Below are 16,477 nucleotides of genomic sequence, written 5' to 3'. Positions count from 1 at the left end.
TGTCACAAAATTCATCCCAAATTATTTTCTTGAATAAAACAGTGACTTGGTCTCCACACGTTTTAGGCACCTTGTTGAATCTATGCCATGAAGAGCAAAGCTCTGAAGGCAAAAGATTCCAACCCAGTATTAGCAAGGTGTACATAATAAAGTGTTCACTGAGTGTAGATGTTTAAGTATCCAGCAAACTAATTCAAGGCTCAAAATTGTTATACTATGAAAATGTATATAAACCACTAAAATTAGAAAAAGAAGTACAAACAGGGGGTATATTTTTTTTAAAGCTACAATGGGAATTTAGAAACAAGAAAGAAGTATATATCAACATTTTTTAAATAAAATGTATGAAAAGTACATATTTCCTTCAAGAACCAAAATTCTGTTTAGCTTAGCATAAGTGGAAATTGGGTAACCGCTAGCCTAGCCTTGTTCAAAGGTAACAATAATACACACTTGCAGCTCTAAAGTTTATATGTTCAAATGTTGTGTGTTCTGTTTCAACAAATCTTGGTGTTAAGTAAGGTTATGGGTCAGACAACTGACCAGCAACCCATGATATTTATTTTTCAATTAACATGTTGGCTAACTTTTGAGGTTAGCATAAATAAATTGTGAGAGAATCGTCTTACCTTATCAGCTTCCACATGTGCACAAAGCCAGTGTGCTGGGAGTCTGATCAATTCCAACCCAGCATAATGAAACTGGATGCAATTATTTTTTTAAGTATGATCATTAGCTGGTCCACTTCAAACAGGAGTGAATGAAGCTAAGCCGCTTAAATAGCTATTCAAACATGTAACAATGCCACATTGGATTTTAATTTTTATAAATATAGTATTGATTGTGTGGCAGAAATAAAACTGAATGAACAACATTACCAGTGTTGCTTAATTTTCTTACCAGGATGCTAAATAGGCTTAGTCTGCTGATTTTTGCTAACTGTGAATAAAGAACTTGAGACTTATAACCATAAAAGCTTCTGTTTCCAAAGAATAACTATAACACAGAGCAAAAGCATAAACCAAACAGAAACTCACTTGTAAAACTGTATACCAGACAACTGTTGGTGCCCCAAGGTAACTTATGCCATTTGCTGCTAGCGATGCCATTTTTAGCTTGAAATCCCTTACATAGAATTTTATTTTGATTACTGTTATTTCAAGTACTAAAAACACAATGAAAATCTACAGAATACCTAAAGCTAAGAAAAAAAACACCAAAATGAATAGTGACTGTATCCCAAATCACCAGTAGCAGCTGGGCAGAGGTAATGATTAATAAAGGGTTTTTAGATATAGAAAAATTTATTTTGATTTTTGATTTTGAATCTAATTTAATTGAGCTTAACTGATGCAGAGATGTCAGTGTTCAGTGATATCTTGAATTTAACAAAAAACAGGAGAGAGAAATGTTGGGGAAAAAAATGAGTTACAGGAAAGTGTGTAGCCAACATAATTTCAACTCTGTCCTTTTCTGTTTAATTTTAAAAAGCCATAAAAGTTAAGTTGAGCCAGTTTACTGTTTACATTTTCAGATTAGATTAAAATTGCAGCTGCGAATACATAATACTTAAACCAACTCTTCAACAAATACTTTTGTCTCTAGAAATACAGCATGCACCGAACTAACTAATGTGGACAGTTTGTATAAAATATTAAAGTGAGAGAAATTGACTCCCACCCACTGTCATTGAAACAAGTGTGTGGAAGTTTTTTGCAATCAGTGGCACATTTGTACAATCTGTTTAAATAACAGCATAACTAACAGCGATAACTTTACTAGGCACATGACCACATTTTGTTCTCAGCTGCAGTTAGCAAAAAAGTTTTAAGGTCAATGATTAAAGTCAATAATAAATGAAATTATTTTTTATCTTAATATTGTGATTTCTTTCAAGCAAATTTTTTTAGAAGTCTAAAAGGTCAGTTATGCCATTTTAAAGGCGATATACGAAGCTGTGTTTCATTTAAACCTTTTTATTGCACATCATCTTTCTTGTTCTTCTGATATTTAAGTCTTTGGCAGTCCAAATATTGAGACAGTAAGTGCAGTTTTGAAAAACATTAAGTTTTCACCAAGTTTTATGTCTGCACCGCAGCCACTTGAGTACAATCAGCTGAGGTTAAATGTTCAGTGCGCGTGTACAAAGATATTTTATCATCAGTTAGTTCAACAGTATTTGTATCTGTTGTTCTCCTGGGGTTCCAAAAAAAGACAAGCAGTACTGTCATGTAAATTTCTACCAGATATTTGTGATTTACCTACTACAGTTGTTTTTAATCTTCACTAACATTGAAAAGATTTCTGTCTGCTTGTTTATCTTTCTGTTTGTCTGTCTGATTGGTTTTTTGGTTAATTTGTTTTGGGTTCTTTAAAGTTTTTACAGTCAAATATACAGAAATGCTAACAGAATCTCAATATTGATCAAAGTGGTGCTTTAATCAATTAAAACCAAATTTGACACTGGACTTTTCTCATTTCTCTCTTTTGCCTCCTACCTGTAAAAACAAAATGAATCTGTGTGCCGTCTTGAAGGAAGTCCCAATACCCAAAATGCATCTGGAGGAAAGAAGATGTTGATCTGAGGAACTATTAGCAATCACTCACAGGTCCATGGTCGGTGTGGTTGATATAAAACATGCCAAGTGTCATTAGAGGAGAGAACTCACACACTGCAGCAGTGTTGTCTTTGATTCATTTCCCAGTGCCCAGTAACTTATGAGAAATGAGATTAGTTATGGCTTGTTTACTGGAATAATTTTTTAAAAACCTGCCAAGATACATCAAAACAAGTCAGGGTGTTTTTTTCCCCGTCCCAAACTGTTAACATGGTGGAAGGCTCTGTATGCTTTAATAAATTCTTTTCACTCGTGTTCATGTATGTTGTATATGCACATAATAAGATGCCATCTTTTATTTTCTAACCACTCTGGGACAAAATGAGTTCTAAACTGCAACAGCATTTTTACAGGAAAAAAAAGTTGTGTCCTAGTTTATGCAAGCAGAGTCCCTCAGAAAACACCAAGGCCAGACTGAACTGGTTCAGACTGGCCTTGTCTACTACAGGGTGCATTCAGTTGTTGATCCTTAGCCTAATGCCAGTCATCTCATACCTTGTCCTACTTTTCCCTAGTCTCTATACAATTGGCAATTTCTTTCGATGTGTTTAAATCTCAGCTACATAACATCAGAACAAATATTTGGAAAATATTAGATTAATTTCATATCAAATATGACTTTATAATTTGCTGAGGGCCTGTTAACTAAACAACAAAATATGAATTATTCTGACATTTCCGAGGAAAACAGTGGTTGTATCGACCAAATGTAAGCACAGCATTAAATACTCAGTTTGCATTTCATGTTTTCATCCTCTTTACATAATATGATGGACCAGAGATGGTAAATCTGGAAGATGATCAAATCCAGCCAAAAGGGTTGTTTTAAAAGATGTATTTCTTCCATTATGTCTTTACCTATTAAAAGATCTAATTCTACTGGATTTGAGATGCTTTGGTTTTCATTGCACAATACTGATATCTTTAGGCAAGACTTCATTTCAAAGGACATTCTTTAAACGTCTTACTTTCTGCTGATAAAGATAATGTTCTACAAAAATATACACTTTTCTTGCAGCTTGCTCTGGGGAAGGTCTGGCTAACACGTGAGGACAAAGTTCACCTCAGTTCAGATGTACAAAACAGACTATCCTCAAACTCTGGATGAAATTAACTTTGGCTTGTTTGCATTACTTATCTTATCACAGGGATTACAAACAACTGGTCTGATTATCTTTGTTATTTCAGGTTCAGTGTAATTATAATTGCACAGTTATCCAGGTTATACTTTGGTATGCCTGTGATACGGTATTAATGCATGCTATCATTTAATAACTGATAGCCAGCTATGCAGGTCAAAGTGCTCCATTCAAGGTACATTTGAGGTGATGCGTATAAAAAAGATATATGAAATGGGATCATAATAATAAGTATGACATATACACATATAAATATATAAATATACATATATTAACAGGAAAAATCTCTATAATGCACAATGAATACAGTTACCGATTAATTGACACCAGAGGGCAGTGAAAGCAAAGACAACAAACCTCAATTTCTTTAAGCGTGAGAGCTGCCCTAACTGCAAACATTTACAATATTTTTTAAAATGTATTGCTCCAGCTTCAGTACAATTTCTGCTAAGTTTAAGAGTTGCAATGCATTGCAAATAAGATCCATGTAGGAACAGGGATCATAGTTAATAAATATGCATTGCATATTTTTAAATCCATTACAGATTCATGCCTGTGGCAGATCGTGACATGCTGGGCAAGTAATCCAGAAGAAAACAAGGGAAGAAAGAAAAGGCTCTCAATAAAATATAATTATTTTATTAAAATGTATGATTTACATTCATTAAAGTCAACAAAACTCAACTTGGAAAAGTAGCAAAAAAAATAATTAACTAAATAAAATACTAATAGTAAAGACCCATTTCTTAAGACAATTGCTATCATAATGCATCACTTCTTTACTGCTGCTTTTTCCGTGTGTATTGGATGTTCTACCTCAGGCTGTGATTGGCCAAGAATTGAGAACCAGACAGGCTCAAATCCTCATTGGTTGGTAAGATATCGAGCATAATCCTAAGCTTCTCTCACCCTCTGAGGATTAAATTTGCTGTCCAGTCATCTTTAAGAAATGTGCCCCACTGGTTAGGCTTTGACTGTGGAGAAGTAAAGCACAAACTCTTTGCAGGGAATATCTCATCACAGGAACACACAGAACTTAACGCAAGTGGGGAGCATTAGCCGGCTGTGAAGGGGATTCAGGCCATGAGTTAGGATAGGGAAGTAATTATTGTTGTCAGGAAAGTGAAGTCTGAACTTTCTTCTTCTCAACTGTTAAAGCTCAGTCTCATGCTTTCACTATTCAGCTTCAATTTGATGTTTTTGTTTTTTACTTTTTTCTGTGAAATATTTCTGCTTCATTCTTTTTTCTATTTTTTTCTGCTTAAATAAACTTGCATTGAATGACTGTCAGTATTTGACAGTGTTTCCTTTCTTTTAAATGCTTCTAAAACACTTTTGTCTCACGTGAGATAAAATTCATTTAGACATGTTTTTAAAAATGAGGAATTGCTTTAAAAGAAGTTGTTCAGCTTTGTGTGCCAGCACGTAATTAGACTTGCTTTTGTTTAAACAGACAAAGGCAGAAAAAAACTGGCACATTTTGACGAGCTCTACATGAGGAAAAAACAATCATCTATATGTAGCTGACTGACAAACTGAAGAGACTTATAAGCATATGAGTAGGTTTTGCATTTAAATTACATGCAGTATATAAGAAGTTATTGAAAAACGCATTCTTGACAATGTAGCTAAACGATTATTATGGATGAGCCATGATTGCAAGCTTACGCAATCCATATAAAAACACATGAAATATATATCAGTATGTCCCTGTTCTCATGCATGAGTCACTCGCCCCTAGTGTTTGAAGGGCTGCTACTTAGATTTATACGCTTGATCTTCCCACTACATTTGTCTCCAGCTCATTTGAAGTTCAGACAGATTTGTGCTTAGCAGGCAATGTACTTTCAACTGCAGAGTTCAGATATCTATTCTAACAAAACCACTGTGCAAGTAGGGTTTTTTTTCATTATTGTTTTGCTATCTCCTGGGAAACATTATGACTAAATATCAATTTAGGTTGCTGCCTATGTAATGAGAATTGGTAATGTGCTTGACTCTGAAAAATAAGTTAGCTTTTTTTTACTTTTAAAGTTTCACCTCAGCAAATTTATGCTTTTTTAGGGTGGAAAAAAAAGATAAGGATTGCATTCCACAAACTGCAACATGTGTGGGAAGAACGAATTTGCTAAAGAAATTGGTGCATCATTATTAATCTTGTTGCTAGCGCTGAACACACTCCAAGCATTTCTCTCGCTTTTATAGTAACGCCGTTGCTTAAAACTGCATGTAATTCCAAGGATGAAAGACGTGTTAGGAATAGGAAAGCTTGAGAGGCAAAGCATGATTATAGGGCTTTAGGCAATTCTGAAAATAAAATCTGAAGTGTTAAAAAATATGAAAATGATTTTTACCACATTTCTATTGACATATGCATATAACATCACTGAGCCGTGCCTGTGCAGACAGTTACAGCTGCAAGTGGGATTACTGAAATGGACCAAAAATGGTAACAGCTATCAATAAAGTATTGATTATCTTTAATGGAGGTAAAATAAATTAAATAGCTGCAGATAAAAGCATTTACTAGAAGATCTGCCACATTTCAGATTTGTCTGATCTCACACAGTTTAGAGGCCAGACTTTTAATGTCCTTTATTATCTTCTGCTTATCCGTGCACGGACACATCATTAGACCCAATGCACATAGAACATATTCAATATTCATTCTCAAGGTGTCTTTTGAAATACAGATGTGGACATAAATTATTTATGTTTTACGGTGCCTTCCAGTGAACTGAATTATGTGACAAGAGCATAAATTAAACACACCATTTTGGTCGATCAGATGAAGAGGTTAGAAGTCAAAGGGTGTTGTTTGGGCGAGGAAAAAGACAAGATTATGAGTCAGGACCAGTTTTATGTTGTGAACTATCCAGGTTATTTAGCTTCGTTCCCTTAGAAACAAAAAAAAGCAGCCATTTACAGAAAAAATATATATTTTGATGACTTGGCAAGTGTGTCTTCTAATCTACTCCCACCTTTTTTTTCTTAGGCTTTATTTAAATGATAAATGGCATGAGCTGTCTCCTTGATGGACGTGCCTCGGGGGACCTGTGTTAGTGCTCACTGTCCTGCAAATCAGTATTGATTGGCCATGACTGGCTTTTAAAGTCCACAACCTCTTGGTTAATTACAGCAAAGAGCTCACCAGGGCATTAGAACAATAGATCTGTTCATTTACAACTTTCATTTGTTTTCTGCATGAGTGAGAGAGAGATATGGGTCAAAATTGATTTAAAAACAAGAATCTGGGCTGGGGTGAAAAGGCTGTTCATTCCTCTGAAAGCTGTCGTGTTGTGACAGTTCACAGACTGATTAACACTGCTGATGAATGCATGTGCATTCGTTCCCGAGGTTAGTTGTTGCAGTGAGTCTTTTTTTTAGGTCATTTGGAGAAAAATGTGTTCCCTCAGTGCCATGCCAAGGCTGAAAACACCCTCAGTCCGTGCACTAATGCACAGTTACTATTTAGATCATTACGTTGGTGACACATTAACATTTAGGAGTAATTAAAGCATAAAGTATTTGGTGCCACTGACTCATCGCCACATAGTGGAAGCACTAATCCAAGGTTAGCAGATATGTCTGCTTAGTCACATTCCTTGACTCAACAGTGCTTGATACTAGGCCATGTTTTGCATCAGCATACTTACTAAAGAAAACAAAAGACTGCCTTGAGTAATTCCCATAAGCCCACATCCACAAAACAATCTGCAGTATGCAGCAGAGTTGCATCTTCCATGAAAGGATTTTTTAAAAAGAGGAGGGGGTAGCATCGCAGCTACTGGGCCCTGTCACTCACTGCTAATTAAATCCCATTGCTTATTCCATTGAGAGGTCCTTTTTTTTGGACAAACATCATTAGACAAAGCACACAGGCAGCTACAGGTGGCCTGAAGTCCATCCACTTGCACAGTCACACTGCATTTTCAAAAGGAATCTTCACAGTCAGATTATTTTTTATTTTTTCCTCGTGCGCTTTGTTGTCTAATGAATTCTCAGGTCATCCAAGAGAAGCAGCAACCTGCCTGTGGCTTGAAATAGTGTTTCGTATAATTTCGCTGCATTTTAAACAGTAATAGGTGAACAACATTAATCACAATATGATTCTGAACTGTGTGGGTGACTTCTCATGCAGCAGAATGCGAAGGATCTGCAATAAAAATGTTACATCATATAATTTCATCGTACTTTCTTCTTATTTATTTATTTATTTTCACTTTTAGATTACATCAGACATTGCTACTTACAAGTAATTACCTACTTGAAAGACTGGTGTAATGAAATATATTAACTGAAAATTGGTTTACTTTCTGTATCCTTTTAATGAAACAGTAAGTAAATCCAGAGGTAGATGTGGAGTCTTTACTTGCTGTCAGTTTGTGTAGTTGATAGAAGTTTATTTATTAAAGCTTTTGATCAAAGTGACTGTGAGCATCTTAGTGCAGGTTTTTCGTGTTAGGCATTACAGTGAATGCCATAACATTATGCCAGCTAATGTTGACCTCAAGTATCCTAAAAACAAATCAGACTTTCTTTTCCAAACAAAGGTAGATCCGCTTTCAAAGAAGGCTTCACTAATGCCAGCTAGCAGCAGCTAACAGCGGCAAAACCAGAAGCGCTTACCAAAAGAAAAGTTCAGGATATCCTCAATAACTCAACAGTATTCCTGTCCTTGGACAGAAATGAGTGTCGCTGGCTCATGAACTTATTCCAAACCCCTTTTACAAAGTTTTACATCCTCAATGAGAGTAAATAGACATGCATAGACTACAGATGAACAGCAGTGAGAGTGGTTTGTCCTAGAGCAGCCACCATAGCCAGGATTATGCACTTGAATTGTAAGGGGAAATAAAACAACTCAACTGACTGCAATCTACTCATATCGAGTGGTGACATTTTACACACTGTACTATCAACCTCAGTCGTTTTAAATGATCCTGTCTAGCTTTTTATTTTTTTGATTACCACTGGACTTTTTTGTCATTTCTATATGCTGGATCAAAATGCATTAACAGTTTATCACAACATAAGATGCCATTTGAAAGGTAAGCCTGAAAGGTTAATCAGCTCTCAGTCACACAGGCCTAGAGAACAGTCTGCAAGCCCCTGACACCTTCCAGTTATAGAGAATAATGTATTTCCTGACCACTCGTGAGTGGTTTCTGGAGGTTGTTGGCTATCACTGGGTGAAAATGGTTGCAAAGAAGATGCTGCACCAACCTCCCAAACTTCCTTATGATTGCTTTGGTCATCAGCAGTCATTTGCATGAAACACCAAATCCAAAGCAAACTAAGGATGTTTTCAGTGCAGCACCTTATAGCTCTTTTCAACCAATTTTACCCAGTGACTGCCAGCAAACTCCATCAACAATTCACAAACTGGTTGCAGAATAGCAACCAGTGTTTACCAGGTGCTCACTGACTGTCCATGTGAATGGGACTTTAGTGATTGAGTTCACAATGACTGTTAGTAACCACCTGCATCCAGCTGGGAAAACATATTTTTCCGTTTGTCAGATATAGAACTGTCAGATGGTCACTGCCTGTTCTGTGAGACAGACGCCTAAAATTCTCACACTTCTTCTTGTGTGACTTGACTTGTACTCCATGCTAAACTAAGTTTAGAAACAAACGCACTGGTGTTCTTTTCACAGATGGCACACTTGCTTTGAATGGGGTTCGTGGTGTGAGAGAGGGAGCAGGTTTCAAAGGCTTAGAGATCAAAGGTTAAGACAATTGTGACAAATTCTCATTCCTTGTGGTGCTGGGATAATGCATCTGTGCGCTACATCAACTGACCATGGAACCAGCTAAAGGAGTTCTTAGAAAGCAGGATGACATCAGACTGTTCAGGTAGTGGATAAGGAAGAGTGACTGCAAAAACCACGCGTTTGTGCAAGAGTGTTTGCATATGAGTGTGCCTCGTTTTCATGGATATCAACTTGTCTGTGTACATATGGAGGAAGAGAAGTGCTGCTGGGTGACCCAGTGTGACAGAGAAACTATTTGAGGCCTTTGCCTTTGATGTCTGTCCAACAACACAGCATGATCTTTTTCTGTGAGCTGTCGGAGCGCTTATGATTTCATGGCAAAAGACATTTCAGTGCACCAGTCTGATTTTCCATCATATTCAAACTGAAGCTAAAAATGAATTTCTGCTCTTTTTGTTTTTGATACGTGCTGGCGCTTGGAAAGGAGGCTTATTTAAGTCACCCTTCATTTATTGAAAACTGATGAGGAATCCGCTGAAGCTTCACATCTACCGCGATGTGCAAATGCCTCTTTTTTTCTGTGGCTCATTTCCTTTCCTGAACTTTCCTTTGATGAACCTTCAAAAGATTAAAGGCATTTTTAAAGCAGAAATTTAGTGTGTCACCTTAACAAGTGTGTTATTTGCCAACATAAACAGAGGGTTACAGTTCTTCTCTTCATTACTTTTTATGAAGGATATCTAAATGTTTCATCTTTTCATTTTCTCTTCCCTCTGTCCTCCATCTCTCCCTCTGAGCTATGTCTTCCAGTCGTAACCAAGGCCATCTGAATCTGTGGCCAAAGGCAGAGGACTAACAGTTTGGGAGAGTGACTGGAAACTGTGAGAACAACTGATCACGACTATTACATATTTGGCTTAGATAACATTTGCAGCAGCAGTGACGGTTTGAGTCATAAGCACATACTGCATCTTACCACTTCGATTTTATGTTATGATATTATAGTAATTGCATTATTACATTATAATAACATCTTATAAGTACTACTGTATCTTTCAGTGCAAATAAAAAGAACATGCACTTTTAGACTGAAAGCAGAAACATAAGATGCCTTAACTCTCCATCCTTTTCTTTCATTCTATTCATATACACATGAATAACAATATAAAGAACAAATGATAAACCATTTATTTTTTATTCATAGTGTTGGTGAAACTTAATTGCTCAAAACAGTGCTCAGAAACCATGGCCATTCAACAACAGCCTTTATTTTGTGGAAAATACAGAGACAGCAATCTCTTTGAGCAAAATTAGATTTTTTTTTATGTTTACAGCTTTCAGAGAAATTAATAGGAAGAACAGGAACCTGTTCTCACTATTCTGCGATTTAATTTCGCTCCACTCCTCTTCCAGTCTCTTCCATAGTTCAGTAAAGTGTGTAGAGGGTTTATTAGCTATAATTTTGCCACCAGTGATTTTCCTGTGATTCTGATTTGGGTTCAGTTTATGACTCTGGGCTAACCATTTCATTATTTCAATGATCTGAGCTTCCGTGAAATGCTTTACCCATTTTGCTGTGTGATAAAGTTCACTGTCTTGCAAAAAAAAATTGCCAGTTAATTGGTAGATGCTGACACTGCTGGCGTGGGTTCTGTTGGACATCAGCATTCACCTTGCTGTGTAGCTGTAAAAAAGACCTAACAATCCATTCATTTACCTGACTGCTTATCAGCTTCAGGGTTGTGGGGGACTTTGGGCAAGAGGCTCACTGTCTACATCCACCAGTTTACCAAGCATTCTACTCCAAACTGGGTGCAGCTTGATAGGAAATATAATGTCTCCCATGTCACTCAACTAAACAGTGAACTTCAGGCATTTCACGCTCCAAAACAAAGTTTCTAATCTTTTGCTGCTTTCCTTGGAGCAGTTTGACATTCCACATGACCACCGTGTAACAGTAGAGTATGTTTTATTTTCAGTTTGTATAGTGTATGACAGTAATTACTACATGACAACCTTGATGTCAAGATTCATTAAACCAGTGGGTCCAGCTGACTTCAGAATATGTTGGCTGGAAAAAGTTCAAAGGTTTATTTATGAAGATGAGGAATGTGCAACAGGGATTTTCAGGAAAGTATTGCAAAGGTAAGTTTCCAGTAATTTCTGGGGAGAGTGAGCAGGCAGGGGAATTTCAAAAAGCCAGAACTCTGACCAAAGCCACCAGCTGACACACAAGGGAGGGATTGTGCAATGGAGGAGAGGAAAGACGAGGTAAGTCTTTGGCATACACATCAAGGTCAAAACACAGCACAAGAATGGTAAGAGGTTAAATGCGGGCCTGAGCATTACTGCCACACTAGCAGACGGTGTTTGGGGAAGAACAGGGAGATGAACCTGTTTGCAAATGGGAACAGGAAGCTATGCATACAAAAGGTAAGCACAAGGGAAGGGGAAGGAGAGAGAGATGAGTGAGAGGTAGGGAAAGTCATGTCCACGCTAGAGGATGGCCAGGCATCCCTTGTGCTTACCTTTTGTATGCATATAGCTTCCTGTTCCCAGTTGCCAATTGGCCAGATATCGCGTCTAGCCATTCTTGTGCTGTGTTTTGACCTTGATGTGTGTACCAAAGACTTACCTTGTCTTTCCTCTCCTCCATCGCACAATTTTAGGGCAATAATATCTTTCTTTGAGGTATTTTAGATAAAGAGAACACAATGATACATATCTAATATCACCATTAGCTAATTAAGAAATGTATTTTTTCCCGTTGGTTTGCCTCAGCCATGCCCAGTTTCTCTTTCCGTATCACTCTCTCCAGTCAAACCTTCTGTCTCTCACAACTTTCTGGCATTTTCACCGCTATCTGATTCCATCACACTGAGAGCAAAAGCCTTTAAACCCATTAAATCCTTCCCAATTCAATTTCAGGCAAAACTACCTTGTGGGCTGCTGCCAACCAGGATTCTGTCATAGACAAGGCCCCACGATAATAAGAGACCCCTCCAGGTTTTCTAATCTGTCAGTGCTTCCTAGGCTGGCAGGAGCAGATGCTTGGATATTCTGTTCAACTCTGCTGTGACATGAGACCACCGCCTCAGGTTTCTGCAGGTGGACAGAATTTTATTCTGCCCATACAAGGCTGCAATAAGGTGCCTTTATGGCACAATAGACCAGGATATTTAATCAACTTGAGAATTAAAAAGGGACTGCGCTACCCCATACCTACTGCTGTGCCCAGCTGGCTCTCATTTTTCACTTACGCATACTGGAACTTGTGCAGAGAGAGTTCTCTTTCTTAAATCCTGAAACAAACCAATAACTTACACTAGGATGGAAAATATGAGTCCTTATTACAGACTTTAAACTGAAGTTAGCGGGACACATAGACATAGATGTTTTGAATGTGCTTTGAATGGACTAATATGACAACGTCCTTGACCTTCCAAGTTTATTAAAAAAGGACAAATATTTCCAACCTGTTGGTGAGCAGTTGCTATGTCAGAGAAGCAAATGCCAAATCAATATGCGTTAGCTGATTATTGTTGCTGTCCTTGGAAAGAAAAGTTGCACTTTAAAGGCAAAGGCTATCAGATGAACCATTTGTCTCTGGTTTCAACTAAAACATGCCAATAGCATGGTTGTGATCTCGAGAGAATTCCAAAGCTAGTCAATCAAGCTTGGTCAGTTGGAAAAAAATATATATATATCCCCATAAGAAATGGCAACACATAAGTCTCAGCCACACATAACTACCACTGTTGTTTTGTAGCAGATGGCTGCTAGTGAACCTTTCAGCCTCTGGTTGTGTCTGGTTCTATTCTGTGTGTCCACTTTACATCATTAACAGCTTTACCTATCACCAATACAAATCACTAAATTTAGTTGACATTGCATTGTCTGTGGTCATCACATCACTTGCCATTTGTACACACTTGAATCACTCAATCTGATCAGATATTATCATTGACACAGCTAATCTTTGGCATTAATAAACAAAGATATAATTTTAATAGGATATTTACCTCAAGATAACAAAGAGTATTCTCTGGAAACATCACACGTTCAAACTGCATCAACGCAAACTAGCATCCTGCATCAGATCTCTGTCTCCACTGTTTTTCAACCATCCCTGCACTTGCATGGGCACTCAAAAAGTAGCAAGGCCATCTGGTGGGGTGATTAAAGCTGCAGCATCTTTTCCATCCTGCAACAGAATATTAGCCACTGAACGTTCTGACTTTGGATTAAGAGGCTTTCTTTGTTTTTGAGAACATATTTAGAATTATAATAGCTTTTGCTGGTGCTGTTCGAGCGTATTTTGTAGTTTATGCATGCAGGTTTTCATTGAACATTGTTATTTTTTCCCCTGTAATGTGTCACATTGTTAACATTGTTACTACGTTCTTTCTGCACTCTGCAACTGTAACATCTTCTGACGCATGAGAAATATGGATTTATTCATTGCAAATAGCTGATTGACTGCTTGAACCAAAGCATAACAAGCTGGATAAAGAAATCTTTAGTTGGGAGCTGAGTTCATAGTGTTTGTGTTAACACATTGTGTAACATACAATCCTATTAATATTTTAAATGAAAATGTACACATATAAAATACTGGCTCACTGGCAATCTGTGGATTTTATAGGCTCTTTAAAGGTTTTTATAACCATAAACAAAGACAGTCTTTGAAACTTTATCCGTGGTTTCTTTTTTCATAGTCTCTGGTTTTCCACTACATATCCAAGCACAGTTATTTCAAGTGTTATCACACGGCTACAATACCTTGACCTTCTGTTCATTATTCTATCTTATTATGGACAAAATATGTATTTTTATTTCATTAATTTTTAAGCATGGTGAATTTCTTATTTGAATAATGTATTTAAACACATTTTATCAGATTTTTATCAGACAGTTAGAGATGCACTGATGACCAAAGCTTTTGTCTTTTTCATTTCTTTTTATTTTCTTCTGCTAATCTACAGAGTAGCACAGCTGAGACATAACGGCTCAAGCAGACCTTGCAGAGTAAAAGCTCAGCCTGCAACCACCTGCAAGCTGACGTCTTGCTGTTTAGACCCTCATAATCCACTATGATTGCAGGATTTTATTTGTGGCTGCGCTGCAGTGTGAGAGAACCGAGGGGTCAGTGAGCTGAAAGACAGCAGCTGGCAGCTACTTACATTTATATGGATCCTTAAAATCCCAGACAGTTGCACAGCAAAACAGCCAAATCCTCAGAGCTCCTCAACAAAAGAAATGTTTTGTAAACTTTAAGTACATGCACTACTGCAGAGCAAAGATTTAGTCACTGGCATAGTTACATAATAAGCATTATGCAGTCCTTGGAAGTTCTTGTTGCTTTCTTCTCAGGGCATGCAGTACTGATTAGAAATGATAAATAATGTAGTTCATTTTGTTTTATTTTCAGCTAGTATTTAAAAAAAACTTAAAGCTATTAATTACAACTTCCCACATTTAAAAAAAATCATAGAAACATAATTATTTTTTGTAATACTCTTTGTTATCTTGTAACTAACAAAAGCTGTCTTTGAGTAGAGACTTTCATATGATTTGATTTCTTATGGTTGATTTTAGAGGTACAATACATAAAAAATATGAATATACAATATAGAAAATCAATACAGTCATCTCAGAGCCACTATTCTGTGACAACAAAGGTGCAGCCCCGATAAAATCTCGCCACTGGAGTTTCGTGTAGTTCAACATATAATCCAAAGAGAAGATAGCACTGACTGATTAAGATTTTTTTATCCGTGCACCTTTAAGCCTAGACCTCTAGCCATATTATCATTTCTGCTTCCACTTCCTTGTACATGGCTTGTGATGTCCTTGCCACCAGCATCATGTAGACACCTGTAGATTTGGTGCTCACAGGTCTATAGGCTTCTACATGATTAGTGAATATGTATCCTCTTAGTAGATCACCATGCAGGGTGGTTGTTGATGATCCCTGTGCTGTAGCAGTGTCCCCCGATGGCAGATTGCATACATCAGTTGCTTGTCTATGTGACACTTCTACTAAAACACCATCTTTACCTGCGAGGCACTACTTATTCCTCTCACATTTGACACAATGCAAACTAGACACCTGCAATGACTCACTATCACCTCTTGAGATATGACGGTATAACAAGACAGGACAGAGCCAAGGTTATCCTGTTAGTATGCTCACTTCAATAGATATCCCTGCAACACAACACACAGAAGCCTTTGACGTGATGTCAGAAGGGTTTCAAATTATGATGATTACATTGTTTATTTTTATGGAACATTTAAACATGGAAATCTTACTTGTTTTACCATTAAACCCATGTGTACTCCAGAAAAATTTAAAAGTGGGTCATTTGTTAGTGCCAAAACTTAATTAAGTATCCCATAGTGTCCCATCTGTACCCAGCCTCATTAATTATTACTTTTCCCCAGCCTCGGTTATCCCTTTTCAGTTAACTATTCATAAGCCCTGTAATGATTAACAATATGTTTTGGGTTAATCTCTTTGTAAGGGAAGAGATTTTTTTTAGAGCTAATGCAAAATTCTTCAGCTGAGTGTGTTATTAAATACTTTTATTGACCTCCACAGTTCAGAATTACTGAGGTCTGATGTTGTATTGACAGAATTTTTCTTTTTCATTTCAAACTGTGAAGCTCTAACGAAGGCCCAGACTCACCAACGAATCTCTCTACCTTTTTGTTGTATATTTTAGTATTTCTTTCTAACTCCTGAGGAAAATGATCAACAAAATCTCAGTGTTCATCAAATAAAAGCAGACCGTTTCAGTTCATGTAGCACTTATTGCTGAAGCTAATTTGTTGACCTTGTTATTTGCTTGGCTTTTAAGAAATTATAATGCAAACATACAAAAAAAGTATAAAAAACATAAAACAAAAGCACAGCAAGCAGTGAAATGACAGAAAATACTAAACCTGGAAACATACCAAGAGTGAATGAAAATGGATGGATGGATGGATGGATGGATGG

This window comes from Oreochromis niloticus, linkage group LG2 (assembly GCF_001858045.2).
Source record: "Oreochromis niloticus isolate F11D_XX linkage group LG2, O_niloticus_UMD_NMBU, whole genome shotgun sequence".
In the NCBI taxonomy this organism is placed as follows: domain Eukaryota; kingdom Metazoa; phylum Chordata; class Actinopteri; order Cichliformes; family Cichlidae; genus Oreochromis; species Oreochromis niloticus.
This window is presented reverse-complemented; position numbering follows the sequence as displayed.